Below are 15,914 nucleotides of genomic sequence, written 5' to 3'. Positions count from 1 at the left end.
ACAGTAATGCAAGAAGATGATCACTGCACCCCCCACCCCCCCGCCTGTAGTGGATTATAGAAGTCTGAGAAATACATATTTGATGATGGTGGTAAAAGTTTAGATGGTGACAATAATAACAGACATCTGGATTATAATAACTGACTACAAACCAACTTACTATTATTATCCCATATGAATTTCATGGCTTAAATTTGCTTAATTACTCATTCAACAACATTTTTACTAAGAAACTATCATGCGCCAGACATTGTGTTTAGGGTTGGGAACACAACACTGAAAAACAAAGACAAAGACTTGTCCCTGTGGAGCTTTTATGCTAAAGGGAGAATCTGTCAAGTGAGCAGAAAAATAAAATAATTACAAATTTAGTTATATGTTAGGTTAACTGTTGAAGGAAACAGTTAAGATCAAAAGCCTACACATGATAAAATTTGTTGCAAGAAACCTTTTCATGGGCAATTACAAGTAGCTGTAGGAAGTATGCCAGATCTAAGTGAGGATCTAAGAAGTTCAACATTCTTTTATTTAAAAAATATATATTGAGTTCCTATACATCACACACCCTGTGTTCCGATACATCAGTAAACAAACAAGACAAAGATCTCTATCAGAGTACTTATGTTTTAGCAGAGGATATGCAATAAATGTAATAATTATGTATTATGTTAAAAGGTATTGAGTGCTATTTGATGGGGGAATAGAGCAAAATAGAGGGGATTGGGAGTGCAGGGGATGTAATTCTCAATGGGACGATCAGAATAGTCCCAAAAGGGATTCCCTGGTGGTCCAGTGGTTAAGACTCCACAATGACGTCCACTGCAGGGGGCATGGATTCAATCCCTGGTTGGGGAACTAAGATCCCGCATGCCGCAGCACAGCCCCCCCAAAAAAAGACAGACCTAAGAAAGTGACATTTTAGCAATGACACATAAGAGGTTGAGACTAAGTGGATATCTGTGAGCATACTATTTCAGGCAGAAAGGGCACCAGTACAGTGACGTAAGGGGGATCATAGGTGATGTGACTGAGGAACGTAGAGGAGACCAGGGGAGCTGAAACAGAAAGAGCAAGTGAGAAAGTGGTCATAGATCAGGTCAGAGAGCTAAAGGGTCAGTAGGGATCCACCAGGCAAATGGGAGGACTATGGCTTGGCTTTGAATGTGACTGTTCAAGCTAGTAAACAGAGGAGGCCTGAGAGAAGGAATTAGGCCACACTGCTATTTGAGGTTCCTTTCCTTTCACTCTGCCTCTCCTACTTTTTGAACAAGTTCAAAGGATTCTGAATCCTGATCATTCTTCCTTTTTCTCTCTATTCCCTTCCTCTGTGCAGATGGGGAAAGATGTGGTCAAGGTTAAGGGCTCTGGGGAAAGACAGACAGTAACAAACAACTCTCTCAGTGTTTTATCCTGCCCTATATTGCAAACTCTAATTTAGTGCAACTTTTGAAGAGCCCCAAGTTGCCCAGTAGAAAGTTACAAGAAAGATAAATCAAAGTAATATCAATCGTGAACTTAAATTCTATTATATGGAGCTCAAGAACCAAGACAAACACTGAACGTCATATCCAAATATCTCAGTGTAAACCCTGCAGAAAGTGGCCATGCTCTGGGATCGCATTACTGGTGTCCTGTTTAAGGTACAGCACTGGGAGAGACCAACGAGAAGAGTTTGTCCTATTTACAGCTATAGCCTTGGCATCTTAAATAGTGCTGAATAAAAAGAATTTTCAACCAAAACCCAATCTAGCAATGATTCAGTAACTTTATAATCCTGTCTTACTTCACAACGTTGCTGGAAGATGTCCAAAATGTTTCTGTCCTCTGAAAGAAATGAAATCAATAAATTCAAGACTTTCTTTAAAAGAAGGATCTCACAATGGCTAAATGTAGCCCCAAGATGTATTTAAGGTGGGGTCATGTCACACCTAAAAGAAAAAGAAATGAGCCAACATATTAAACTTAGAAGGTTTCATATGCAAATTCAGATTTCCAGGTTCTCTTGAAAAACTGGAAGGTCTAGCCACAGTGGGTCTGTGTTCTTGAATGACAACAATCAACTGAACCCCATGATCAGCTGCTGGGTTTGCCGTGAAGTTGCTATTCCCTAGGGCTATTTATAACAGAGCTTGCATTTTTCTTTCCTTCTGGGTTTAAAATATATTCTTCTACATCCTGTTTATTTTGTCATGTGCTTACACCATAGTTCCATAACCACAGAGATGTGATATATACAGATAATTGATTTTTCTCTCATCCATGTCTCCCACTTATATTATCTGCCTGGTTCCTGCAGGCATCTGAGCTGTTAACCACTGCCTTGAAGACAATCTTCAGTCAAATTAAGCTGTACTGTGTCTATATCACCAATAGATGGTGCCCATTTGGCCTTGCTAACCTCCCTTCTTGGAGCTACTCCTCAATGTTTAGATACGATACTAACCACACCAAAGTTGCTCTGAAGACAAAAGTTTTATATGAGCAATAGAGAAAAATATCTTTTTTAGTAGTTTCTGGTGCTAAATGTCACTCCAGTAAAATTTTCCATTGTTACTTCTAAATTTTAAAATATATATATTTATTTTTATAAATATGAAAATGAATGGGTAAATAAGTTTCAGGTAAGACTTCTAACAAATAAGCGAATGAAAAATGAAATTTTAGCTCATAGCAAAAGATGGGATTGATTTAATATGAAAATATTTGAGAATGTTTCATTAAAAAATATTCCTCATTAATATTATATCTAGTGTTGGGACTTCCCTGGTGGTGCAGAGGTTAAAAATACCCCTGCCAATGCAGGGACATGAGTTCAAGCCCTGGTCCGGGAAGATCCCACATGCCGCGGAGCAACTAAGCCCGTGTGCCACAACTACTGAGATTGCGCTCTAGAGCCCACGAGCCACAACTACTGAGCCCACATGCCACAACTACTGAAGCCCGTGTGCCTAGACCCTGTGCTCCGCAACAATAGAAGCCACCGCAATGAGAAGCCCACACACCACAACAAAGAGTAGCCCCTGCTCGCCGCAACTAGAGAAAGCCCGCATACAGCAACAAAGACCCAATGCAGCCAAAAATAAAAATAAATAAATTTATTAAAAAAATATATTATACCTCATGTTGGTTAATTTGGAAACCCCAGAACAGAATACTTAATAGTCTTACTCAGATGCAAAAGTAATCATTTTGAAGATAAGTGTAAGCAACAGCGAGCAATTGGAGGAAATATCTAGAAATCTCAGTCACCTAAGAGTTCATAATCACTCAAATAAAGTTCTATGAAACCAACACAAAGGACAATCTGATTATTGCTATTTCAGGGTTCACCTTGTTTTCATTGGCTTTTTGATGGAAAATTATCAAACGGTAGATATTATTTTTATTCAACGTTATATTCTTATTCTACCATAGGTGTCTGAGTGTAGATTTATAATTTTTATTATTATCCAAAAGGAAAAAATTTTAACATGTATTTCATATAACCTACAGTTTTTCAACTGAAGAAAAAATTAAATCATGTGCCACTCACCCAATCCATATTAATCTTTGCACCTTCTTAGAACTATTTTATCAACTATTTAATAGTCTTACACAGGCACAAATCACTAAAATTGGTTTTCTTTCTGACATCAAGCACAATACATAACCCATACAATCATGGTCAGGCCATGATACTCCTCTAACATGAGGATAACTGAGCTGGGGACGAAGCCTGAAGAAATGAAACAAATGTATATATACATATTCATTTAGAACAACAGTGTTTGCTTTTTCCCACTAGTTATGTATTACATGAACTAATTATTATTTTGGTACTAATTTAAAGTTATTTTAATATCTAAGTATCCTGCCATTGATTCAAGTTATATAGTATCTGCTATGTGTCCTATACTGAGGTCAGGTCGGCAGGTGCAAAAATGAGGAAGATATGTTCCTTAAGGCAAAGAAATTCACAGTCCAGGAAAAAATATCATACATAAATAGTAATGATAAAATAAGAAAATACAAAAAATATTTATGTAATATAAGATGGTATACACATATATTTGGTTTATATATAACACACATATATTTGGTTTAGATGCAAATAAAAACTTTAAATTTTAGAATGGTAAAATAAAAACATGTAAGCATAAATAATGAAAATAACTTCAGTAAAAGTTTTATGTACTCATTCTGGAAAATCTTCATTCCAAAGCAGTCTGTGAAGAAAGACAAATACCATATGATGTCACTTATATGTGGAATCTACAATATGACATAAATGAACCTATCTATGAAATGGAAACAGACTCACTGACATAGAAAACAGACCATGGGGGGAGGCGGGGGAGGGATGGATGGGGAGTTTGCGACTAGCAGATACAAACTATTATATATAGGATGTTTAAACAACAAGGTCCTATCGTATAGCACAGGGAACTATATTCAATATCCTGTAATAAACCATATTGGAAAAAAATTGGTCTGCGACTTAGTAGAATTTCATGACCAAAAGTCCATGACACAAAAATAAACATTAGTCAAAACTGATCAAAGACTATGTTCTATAGAGTAAATTAGCACTTGCTTCACAAACTGCCAGTGTGTCCATCTAAAGAAAATCAGGTTTGTATGACAAAGACAGCGTTGGTGTCCAAATCACAGTAAAAACAACAATCAGAGGCAACCTCAGGGCCATGTCAAAGAAAATTACATGGAAGAGAAGACAAGAGAAAGCATGCTTTTCAGCGGCGATGATATTACTCTGCAAACCCTGGTCGAATCAATATCAGAAAATGTAACCACTTTAAAAATCAATTATAATATCTGAGGAAACAGTTTACTAAAATTGGGGATGAATGACCTGTTCTTCAGAATATATAGAATTGCCCACAGAAAGAGATAATCACCTAAAATACCTGCATTTTACTTTTAAACATGTAAGTTAATCACACATTTTGTACATACACAGACATCATACACACGTTTTTGGTTTTTCTTGAACACACAGAGAGAGCCACCGAAAAGGTAAAACTTTATCTCTAATGAATTGTTTCTTCTTTTGGCCATGCAGCAGCCATGCATCCAGGTAAATAAATACCTGTGAAAAGAATCAGTTATACTAAAGCTGCTTAAGATCTGAAATAATACTAAAACCATCTTTCTGAAAGGAAATCTTGCAGGAATGCAAAATATTTTCATCGAACATAAGAAGCTTCCAGAAATGTAACTTTTTAAGACAGTGACTATTTATTGGAGATGAAATTGAGAGAATTCTCATTTAAATATGATGCTGTATTAAGTCCATTCAATTGTGAGATATTCCTTTCAATAGCAGGAAAGTGGAGGTGATGTGATGTTATTAAAAGAAGAGAAATCTTTCCTCAAAAGATAAAAGTATACCATTTATATTCAAGAGTAAAATGTATTATTACTATCTAAAACAGAATATATTTCATATTTTAAAACAGAATTCTATTTTAAAAAAGTATAAAGTAGTATCTAATTTTCAAAACAGTTATCTGACAGTGAGCTAGAAAACATTTACTAACACATTTCCTTTCAAATAATTTTCTCCAAATGAAGGAATAAATATCATTACACAGAATAATCATTTTTCTCATTCCCATTTTCTTCACAAGTGGGTTTCAATCAATATTTCATCATCTTAACACTGTACATTTGCAAGCAGAATGAACTGGAGGATTGTTTAATCCATTTAGTTCAGGCTCAAATTAACCACAATTTCAATAATCTGTGAGCTTTCAAGAGTAATGTGATTTCAGACTATATTTCACAGAAAATTAGTTCAATCCTACATTTCTCTATGCATATGTGCTCATAGACTTGATAAGGAATATGTTCTTCCGTTTGTTTAATATTCATATGTTGTGATTTACAAGTACATCATCAAAATTTATCACATCTTATAAAGGACACTTTGTTCATTTTAAAATAGTACCTCTATGTAACATTCAGGCCATTGTTGACAGAGAAAATAATCTTACATCAAGGAGAAGTCCAAGGTCTAAAAGAACAGAAAATGTAATTGATGCCCACCATTTATTCATGACATGACTACAGAATGTGTAATAAAAAGGAAAGGAATTATATAGAAAAGAAATAATTAATTATTGCCTCCACTTTTTCCCATTTTAACATCTTTCCATTCTAGGCGTTAATGGTCGAGTAATAATGACTTCCTCCTGATTTTACTAATCCTCATGGAATTTGCTATTTGGATCAGGAATTTGTCTGAGAAAGTAAAGGCAGTTCAGAATGGATAGAGCAAGAATTCAGGGTGAAGAAGGTTGTGAGATGGCCTGGAAAGGTATAGTGTCGTATACTGTATCTTTTAGAGCCTTGTTAAGCTCTGTTAAGTTTAGATTTATCCTAAGTTCAATGTGTAATAATTCAAAAGTGTTAAATCCTCTGCAGAAGTAGGCATTTTCCTTATTCTTGCAATGCAATGATTATTGCAAGATCTAGGGTTGTGACACTGGGGATAAAAATAAATAATATGATTTGAGAAATACTTCATGTAGACTGTACAGGGACTGATGATTGATGGATACAGGGAATAATGGGAGGAAGGGATGAAATGGGCCCAGATTTTTGGTTTTAGCAACTGGTTGGAAAGTGATGTTGTTCACGAAGTTGGTTCCTGGGTTTGAATCAATGTTCCCTGTTAAGCTTGAGACATGGAGATGGGAAGGTCAAAAGTTTAAAAATGGCCTTTGGAGGGCAGAAGACAAAACTTATTAAGGGAATGCTAAAGGAGAAAAAAATACAGCACTGAAGCCCCAGTGGATACCAGGGACCATGAATTTGTAGTAAACCCGTATTTTTAGTGAGTTAATTTTCCTCCAACAGGATTCAACATATTAAGATACAGGAATGAAGATAACAAAGGACTGGGTTGATCCAAAATGTAAACTAGATAGCTAGTGGGAAGCAGCCGCATAGCACAGGGAGATCAGCTCGGTGCTTTGTGTCCACCTAGAGGGGTGGGGTAGGGAGGGTGGGAGGGAGATGCAAGAGGGAGGGGATATGGGGACATACGTATATGTATAGCTGATTGACTTTGTTATACAGCAGCAACTAACACAACAATTTAAAGCAATTATACTCCAATAAAGATGTTTAAAAAAAAAAGGAAACACAGTAGGCAAAATAAAAACAAATTTTTTAAAATAAAGAATTGGGTTGATCCAGGTCTGGAGTTCCACCACAGAGGTGAGGTAGAACAACAACAGGTAAGACAGGTGAGCATATTAGCAAGAGAGCTGTGTTGTTAAAGCTAACCAGGATAGCTGAGAGATAGAAACAGAAGAACTTAGGTAGTGACTACACACAGTCAGAACCATTTAAAACTACGATATTCAAATGATATTGTGTCTAAAAATGCAGACTGTCTGAAAATGTGGTTTTGCTGCATTGTATACCAGAGGTTTAAAACAGACACTCTGAAAATTATAAGCCCCAAGTTACATATGATCTTGACCCTTTTCCCACCTTCTATCCACCAAAAAAGCCAAACTCTAGGGTTGCCTCATGCATCTGTTTCCAGCTGATCCTTGCCAAGTCCTCCTTTTGTCCTTGGGACATCTACGACGTCCCCCTTTCCCTCCACTGTTCACCCCATCCCTCAGCTTATCCCACCTCAGGTAAATCTCCTTCTCACAGATCCCTCCATTTACTACATCAACCTCTGTAGCTCTTTAAAATGCTCAGAAAGCCCTCTCAAAACTAACTCACTGGTCTCTATCTATCTCTACACTTTCCTCTAATTGAACCTGCTTTTCTCTAGCACCAATATTTCCAATAATTTTTCATTTGTATTCATTTTATTTCCCTCCCTTAATCCCTTGAATTATGAATATTGCAAGAATATTGACTTTATTATTTGTCACTGCTAATGCACTGTATTTCAGCTATATTATGTGTTAAGCAGTTTGGTAGCTACATTGGAACCCAAGCACCACTCAGAAAAGTACCATTCAGAGATATATGGAGAAATATCATACAAATTCCAATTAAAGAGTTCTCAAATGAATTTTTAAAGCATAGCTGAAGTCAAAGTTGATTACTTTCTGTATGTTTCCTAGAGCATTTCTAAAGAAAATATTCCAAGTCCTGAAGCAAGTTTTATTACATTTTTTAAAATATAACCCACCTGGACTGAAATGAAACAAATTTCAACTACTAGAGAAGTCATTTTTCACAATTTTACACTCACATATCTTTACATAGACATTCTAAAAAAATCTAAAAAAGTGTGGTTAAAATATACATTTTTCCAAATTTATGTTTAAAAAGGTACAGAATCTACTGTGTTTTATTAATAAAGAACATTCAATTCAATACAAATTTACGTAAGTCATCTAGATATGGCTATATTCTTCAATGAACATAAAAGCCATGATAATAATTATTGCTCTACATATTTGTATATATAGTAATAAGCATGCAAAATGTAAAACAAAGTTAATATTTTAAAACAGTTACAGTGTGGCTGCTATAAACACCACATTAAAAGGCTAATGGAGAATACCTTTTTAAGTAGCAGGAAGTGAATTAAAACCAGATTCCTTTCTCTTGGTCTAATAAATTGTTTAATGTTGTGTTTCTCAACCTGGGAGATATTCTCTGTGGAGATATTTTCACAGTTGTCCATGAGTCTTCTATGAGAATTTTTTAATTTTGTGTTTTACTTTTGATGACAATTTTTAAAAATAAGGCAAAGCATATTCTGGATTATATGAGCACTCATGCAATTTCACTGTATTTATTTGTATTTGTTTTTTATAATCTCATGTATATTAATTAAAAGCCAAATGATATCACGTTTTTTTATAATAAAATTGTATAATAAAAGGCTTTATGAAAGTTCAAGTACTACTATGTGACAAGAGAATTAAGGCATCATAGGGAATGTGTTGCCAAACTCAAAGGACCCAGGGCCACAGCACCCAAACCACAAGCACCTTGCAATCAGTCATTCCATTCTAGCTCAATATCATTCACTATATGAAATTAATACTGTCAATTTGAGATTGACTGACTTTGTACATTTGTTTTTATCCTGCTTATAAATCAGACATGGCTTTATATATGTATTGAGCTATAAATAAAGGATATTAAAACCTAGTTTTAATTGCACATTAAAAATAATTAAGTCAATACAAAAAGTATGTAAGAATGTTTTTTCTTTATGAACTGTTTGTATGTCTCAATTTTGAGAGGGGGAAAAATGGTTTCTTTGATTTTTCTTCTCATAAAGAAAGACAAATATAAAAGAAGCAAGAGATGTCAACAGGAACCTTGAATCATTTAGAACAATTCTGCACTGATTATTTAATCAAATCTTTAATTGAACAAACACCCCCAGAATTTTTACAAACAGTACATAAAACAGCACAACTAGTCTGGGTACACCAACCACACTTCCCAGTATTTGCCTGTGTTCCTGTTAACCTTTAATGGTTTTGTTGGTCAACACATCCTAAAAGTCAATCAACATATATAACTGGCTCAATTTATATTGAGAAGTTGCTAAATATCCCAGGAGTGGTACAAGGACATGAGATCATTCCAATAGCTGGGTCTGTTCTCAACAGCATTAAGATCAAAAGGAGGCACACATATCTTCAAAAAATGAAAAATTCACAAATATAATGCATACCCTAGTAACTAATAAACAAAGCAACATAGATCATCACACATGCCAAGAATATATCATAAATATCCATAAATAGATCAAACTTCCCATAAAAACCATATATGATAACGCTAACATAATTCAGCTTTATAACAGAAACAAAATGATCTTAAATCAAGTACGGTATGAGAAAATGAACAATCAATTTCCCCAAGAGCTCCAATCTTCACAATAATTCTGCCGAATGCAATATGCTTTGGTTTACTAACACTTATTTAACTAGTACAAATGGCAAAAATATTAGCATAAAACTGTCAAATGAATTAATAATGTTAACAGCATCACTTCCCATGTGTAGATATTTATTGATTTTGAAAAGTCTTATATGAAAATATTTCACTTCATATACTTGAAATATGATTCTATCCTCATATCTTTATTTGCATCACTAAGACAATCAGTGTCTTCAATTTATGTTAATTAGCTTTATCCTCTGCTTGCTATGAAAATTATGTCAGGTCAAATAATTTCATAGTTTCATACATTTATTACTAAAGCTCAGAAACTGAAAGGTGATGATGTACCCAGCTGTCCTAAAGATGGTGACTATACAACAGGTATAGGTGCTTGTCAACAGAAAACGAATAATTGTTACCAATTCCTTGCACTTCCACCCGTAGGAACATATTTTTTTCTTTTTCTCCTCTGCCCCTTCTTGACTTTAGTAACTGTCTGTCTCCTTCCTTTATTCTTCAACAATCTTTCTATTTGGTTTCCCATTTAATTCATCTTGTGGGCCTAATTTAGGCCAGCAAAGACAACCATTTTTTGTCTTCACAGTGCACACCTTCATCATTAACTATGTCAGGTCCAACTCTTGGATAAATCTGCTGCAGACCAGGGACACCTATAGGGAGGCCACCTGTGTATGGGGCACATATTTCTATCTTTCTTTCATGACTCAATTAATGCATCACTTCCACGCCAAAGGCTTCTCTCAGCTACTGGGACCAGACTGGTCCCTTTTTCCTCTGTGCTAAAAATGTTATTGTTATATTACACACAGTTGCTTTTGTGTTTTTCTCACCAGGCAAACTAAGAACTTGAGGGCAGGAACCATTCATCTTTCTGAGCCCACTGCCTAATACAATTAGCATTCTATATGCTGAGGAAAACATCACTGAAGATGTTTTCCTTCTCTACCTCCAGCACACCACCTATGAGACTTTATTTTCAGCTATTATTTACCTCCCTGAAAAATTTTTTATTATCAAATAAAATGTCAATTATAACATTAACAAGTTACAATTATTTACATATAAAATCTGGTATTTGCCTATGGAATGAAAAGTATTTGTGGTAAAAAACAAAAACAAAAACAAACTCCTAATTGCCCATCAAAATCCATCCAGCTACACTACATTTTCCAGCCTTCCTAGAAGCTGATCACCAAATAAGATGTACAGGAAGGTCATTTATGACATTTCTGGTTATGGGTTTAAAACACAGCATGTCTGATCCTCTACATCCTCTTCCACCATCCCGAGAGTTGGGACACATATGCCTTTGCCTCAGCTTCAATGATGCAGATGAAAACAAGGAACTAGGGGATGAAGGTACAGTAAGATTTAATCTGGGTCATGCCAAACTGAACCTCATCATCTGACAAGAAATGCATTTTAAAAATTTTAAGTCACTATATTATTTGGCACATTTGTTTTAGCAGCTTAACCTTTAACCTAAAATTTTAAAGCTTTTGTTTAACATTATCTCAATTATTAGGCAAATTTTTAATGATGGTAATTATCCAAATAGTTTTTTGTGTAATATAACCGAAAGAGGGACTTCCCTGGTGGCACAGTAGTTAAGAATTCGCCTGCCAATGCAGGGGACACGGGTTCGATTCCTGGTCCAGGAAGATCCCACATGTGGCAGAGCAACTAAGCCCATGTGCCGCAACTACTAAGCCTGTATGCTGCAACTACTGAAGCCCGCATGCCTAAAGCTCGTGCTCTGCAACAAGAGAAGCCACCACAATGAGAAGCCTGCGCACCGCAATGAGAAGTAGCCCCCGCTCGCCGCAACTAGAGAAAGCTCGTGTGCAGCAACGAAGACCCAACACTGCCAAAAATAAATAAAATTTTTTAAAAAAGGACTCTCATTAAAAAAAAAATTATATATATATATAACAGAAAGAAAGAAAACTAAAGCGCTTCTAACTAATAGTCTTCTTTTCCTAGGATTCTGCTTGAAAACTATACAGGAACTTTCCCTTGGGGCATTACACAAAAACACCTCAAAAGATGGAGAGCCGCAGGGCATCTATAGGTGGCTGCCCTATAATAGATTTAATGAGACTTTTTGCAAACCCATTAGATGAAACCAGAGATCCAAGATAAGATACATATGTGGAACAGCTTCCAGAATCCCATGGCACAAACCATATCCTATTCTTTAACTGCCCACATGCAAGCACATGTTGCTATTGTTAAGGGGATTTAAGCCCAAGTGGTGTCCATTCATTTCTTTCCTGGATCATTTGTCATCTCCTGGTTTCCAATCTTGCCCACTATGTTCTCTGCTTCTTCAGAGATGCCAAAGTGATTCCTTTAACAATATGGAGCTTCCTGTCATACTCAGAATAAAATATAGTCTTTACCGTGGCCTGCGAGGTCCTACATGCCCTGACTCCTAGATTCTCCCCCATCCTCACTTTCAACCACTCTCCTCTCATCACCAGCCTTCTGGCTCTCCAAGTCTATTCTTACTTCAAGTCTTTGCCTGATATAATTTCCTCCAAATGTTCACATGGTTTCTCCCAGCCTTTATTTGAGTCTATGTCACTGGGGCATCTCCTCAATGATACGTAGTTTTCTCTGACAAATCTATATAAAAGGGCAGCCCAAGTTACTCTCTAGCCTTATACTTTTCTTCCCTTATATCGTGCTATCTTTTCACTTATATTGTATTATCTTTTTATTCATAACATATCTCCCCAATTAGAATGCAATTTTCCTGTAGATAAAGACTTATCTTTCACTACTGTAATACACGGTGTCCACAGAAGTGCCAAAAATATATTAGGTTTTCTAAAAGTATGTTTTGAATAAATAAATAAATTTGGCTCCATCACCATTCCAATCCAAGAAAATAAATTCAAAGCAGACTGCCTACTGATTTTATTGAGTTTACTTTCAAACAGGTCAGAGTTTAACCACCCTGAAGATAAGACAACTCATCTAATAAGAACCTACTAATGAATGATAAATAAATTCATTAAGCAAATGTAAGAATAAAAACTACTACAGACCAGACTTCCAGGTTTCCAAAATGGCCAAGTAAGGTAAATGTTTTAAGCAGAGCTTTGGATGCAGAAAGATATAAACCTTCACAGCCAGGCAATGTATTTAAATAAAGAAGATTTTTATCCTATTAAAAAATTAAAATTTCCCAATGTAAAAAAAAATTACGGTGTGGAAGAGACAAGTGATATTGTTGGAAATAATCATTTCTCTTAGACAAGAATTAAAGTTTTTTTTTTTTTACTTTTTGAATGAAAGTAGAACTATTGAATGTTCTATTCATGAACTTAATAACTTCTCTACTTAATAAAATAAAAGCCACAGAGAACCAGGAACAGGTAATCAAAGTGGAGCACAATGCCTCCGTCTTTCCTAACAGTCCTTCCTTTAGTACTTTAGAGAAGAAAAGCCTGGGGAATCAGAAGCTGTCAGCAGGTGAGAGAAACAGGCCTTTTAAGTACTCTGATGTCAGGCTAAACTGAAACCAATGAACCAGTACAAATCTCAAAAGGGTCTAAGAGTCTAGACTCAATATTAGAAAATCAAGATGAGTTAACAGAATGGCTTCTAAGCAAAATGTGTGTGTATACTTATCATATACACTTATTGATTAAAAAGAAAACAACAGAAAATGCGAATAGAAATAACCATTATTTAACTCTTCCAATTTTATGTTTCTAAAGTTTTTCTTTGATGCTTGGTCATGTGTCAAATTCAATATACTGATACAGATAATATACTTATAATGTATAAATAAGTTTCCTAATCAGTATAGCAATTAAGATTAACCAGTATCTTAATATTAACCTAAGTCTTAATAAAATGAGACTATGGCAATATGCCCAAATCACAGAATTAAGTTTTTAAACATAGACTAAACTTTATCTAAAAGCTGAAAATGCAAACCTAAAATAAAACAGAATATAACAGGTTATCAGGAAATTTCTGTTATCTCATAATAAAACACAGCCTCAGATGAAAAACAAGGTCATTTGGTAACAGAATGCCTTAACTCCTCAGCCCCAGCATGAGCTCTGTCTCTGTACACTTCATTCTGAAAATACACAGTTCCCACTTACAGACCAATGAAATATATCCAACAGTATATTTGCAGCATTATTTCCTTCTGTTCTGTATTCAGTTGCCCAGTATTTGAACTCCCTTCTTATTAGATTGGAATTCCCCTAGTATGAGTTCTAGAGAGAGGCAGGGCCCCATTCCTACTAAGAAATAAAAAGACAACAAGACAGTTCCTCCCAACTGCCTAGGACTTTGGGCATGTAACCTAAATTTGGCCAACTAGATGTACCTACTCTGTCAATCTAGAAGTCAGGTCAGCAAGTCTACTTACTAGACAATTTGTGGATTCTTAACTTTTCACTGCTGCCCCTTCTGCCTTGGGGTGTGCCATTTTTCTGAGCCTAGTTCTTAAGTCCTCACTTTTCATAAATTCCTCTTATGTTCAAATCAGCTGAAGGTAGAATTTGTTGCTGCAGCCAGGCTGATACCTAGCCTGTGCAAAACCACCTTTTCTCTCTTTATTGTTTGTAGCAACTCAGGATTGGGGCAGTAATTGTTTTGTCTCAGTTGCCTTTCTTGAAATCTCTTAGAAAACCAAACACAAATATTGCTGATGCAAAAGGATATTATTTCAGAGAGCCAGGGGGAGTTGACTGAATACTCTAAAAATTGCATGAAAGTTCTAAATGAGGCTTAAAAAAAAAAAAAAAGGCAAAGTAAGAGAATGTGATTCAAAAAGCTTCCATTAAAAAAGCAAAGTCTGGGCTTCCCTGGTGGCGCCGTGGTTGAGAGTCCGCCTGCCGATGCGGGGGACGTGGGTTCGTGCACCGGTCTGCGAGGATCCCACATGCCGCGGAGCGGCTGGGCCCATGAGCCGTGGACGCTGGGCCTGTACGTCCGGAGCCTGTGCTCCGCAATGGGAAAGGCCACAACAGTGAAAGGCCCGCGTACCACAAAAAAAAAAGCAAAGGCCTCCAAAACCTAGCATGACAGACTCTGCTCAACCAGAAGTTCTCAACTAGTGGTGATTGTGCCACTCCAGGGACATTTCAGCAATGTTTGTAGACATTTTTGGTTATCACAACTGGGGAAGGGGTGCATCTAACGGGGAGACCAGGAATGCTGCTAAAAATCCTACAGTGTACATAACAGCTCCCCACAATAAAGAATTATCTGGCCTAAAATGTCAATAGTGTCAAGGCTGAGAAACCCTGCCCTCCACTCTACCTCCCTTCAAATCATAAATAAATAAATGCCCTCCCCCAGAAGCTAGAATAACTCTCCCACAATTCATAATACCCAAATACTTTTATAATTACTTACTCAATCCCATTTCTACCCCAATATTAAAAGAAAAAAAAAATCTCATAACTTATCTGTCAATATCATGATCCATCTGAGAACTACCCAAATGGGAAAAAAACTAAAGAAAGAGCAAATAAGGGAAAGTAATGAGTATGTGCAAAGAGCTTTAAAGGGCCAGGAAGCCTGAGGGAGTGGCAGGAAATATGGGTTGAAAAACGGTTGCGTTCATGGCCAAGAACGTTGGGAAATGAAGCTTGGAGGGATGATGTGATCAGACTCCAAAGTGTCTTGTACATCACAGAAGTCCCGATTTTGCTCTCTGAATAATGATAATTTTTAAAGAAAAGATTTTTAAGTGGGGTAGAGAAATATGTTGTTTCTTAGGAAGAAAATCCTAGTGTCACTTTAGGTGACAGTCTGACAGGAGCCGAGCCTGGTAGTAGAGAAGTTAGTAGGTTAGGAGACTACTTCAATAGTACAAGAGCTGAAGAGAACAGCTGAGCAAAGGTGATGGCAATGTGGATGGAAAACGAAGGCCAGAGAGATTATAAGCATGTTCTTAGAGATTTGTTAACCTCTTCCTTTAAAATAAGTATCTTCCCGTACTGTAAAGTATAATTAAAGTATAATTAAATAAAAAT

General features: G+C 36.0%; 1 protein-coding gene across 6 annotated transcripts in view; it reads right to left on the bottom strand.

Annotated features, from left to right (window-relative positions):
* Positions 1-15,914, bottom strand: part of ACSS3 (acyl-CoA synthetase short chain family member 3) — a 144,488-nt gene that overhangs the window by 94,166 nt on the left and 34,408 nt on the right. The window lies entirely within an intron of this gene.

The sequence above is a fragment of the Pseudorca crassidens genome, chromosome 11 (assembly GCF_039906515.1).
Source record: "Pseudorca crassidens isolate mPseCra1 chromosome 11, mPseCra1.hap1, whole genome shotgun sequence".
Lineage (NCBI taxonomy): Eukaryota > Metazoa > Chordata > Mammalia > Artiodactyla > Delphinidae > Pseudorca > Pseudorca crassidens.
This window is presented reverse-complemented; position numbering and strand designations above follow the sequence as displayed.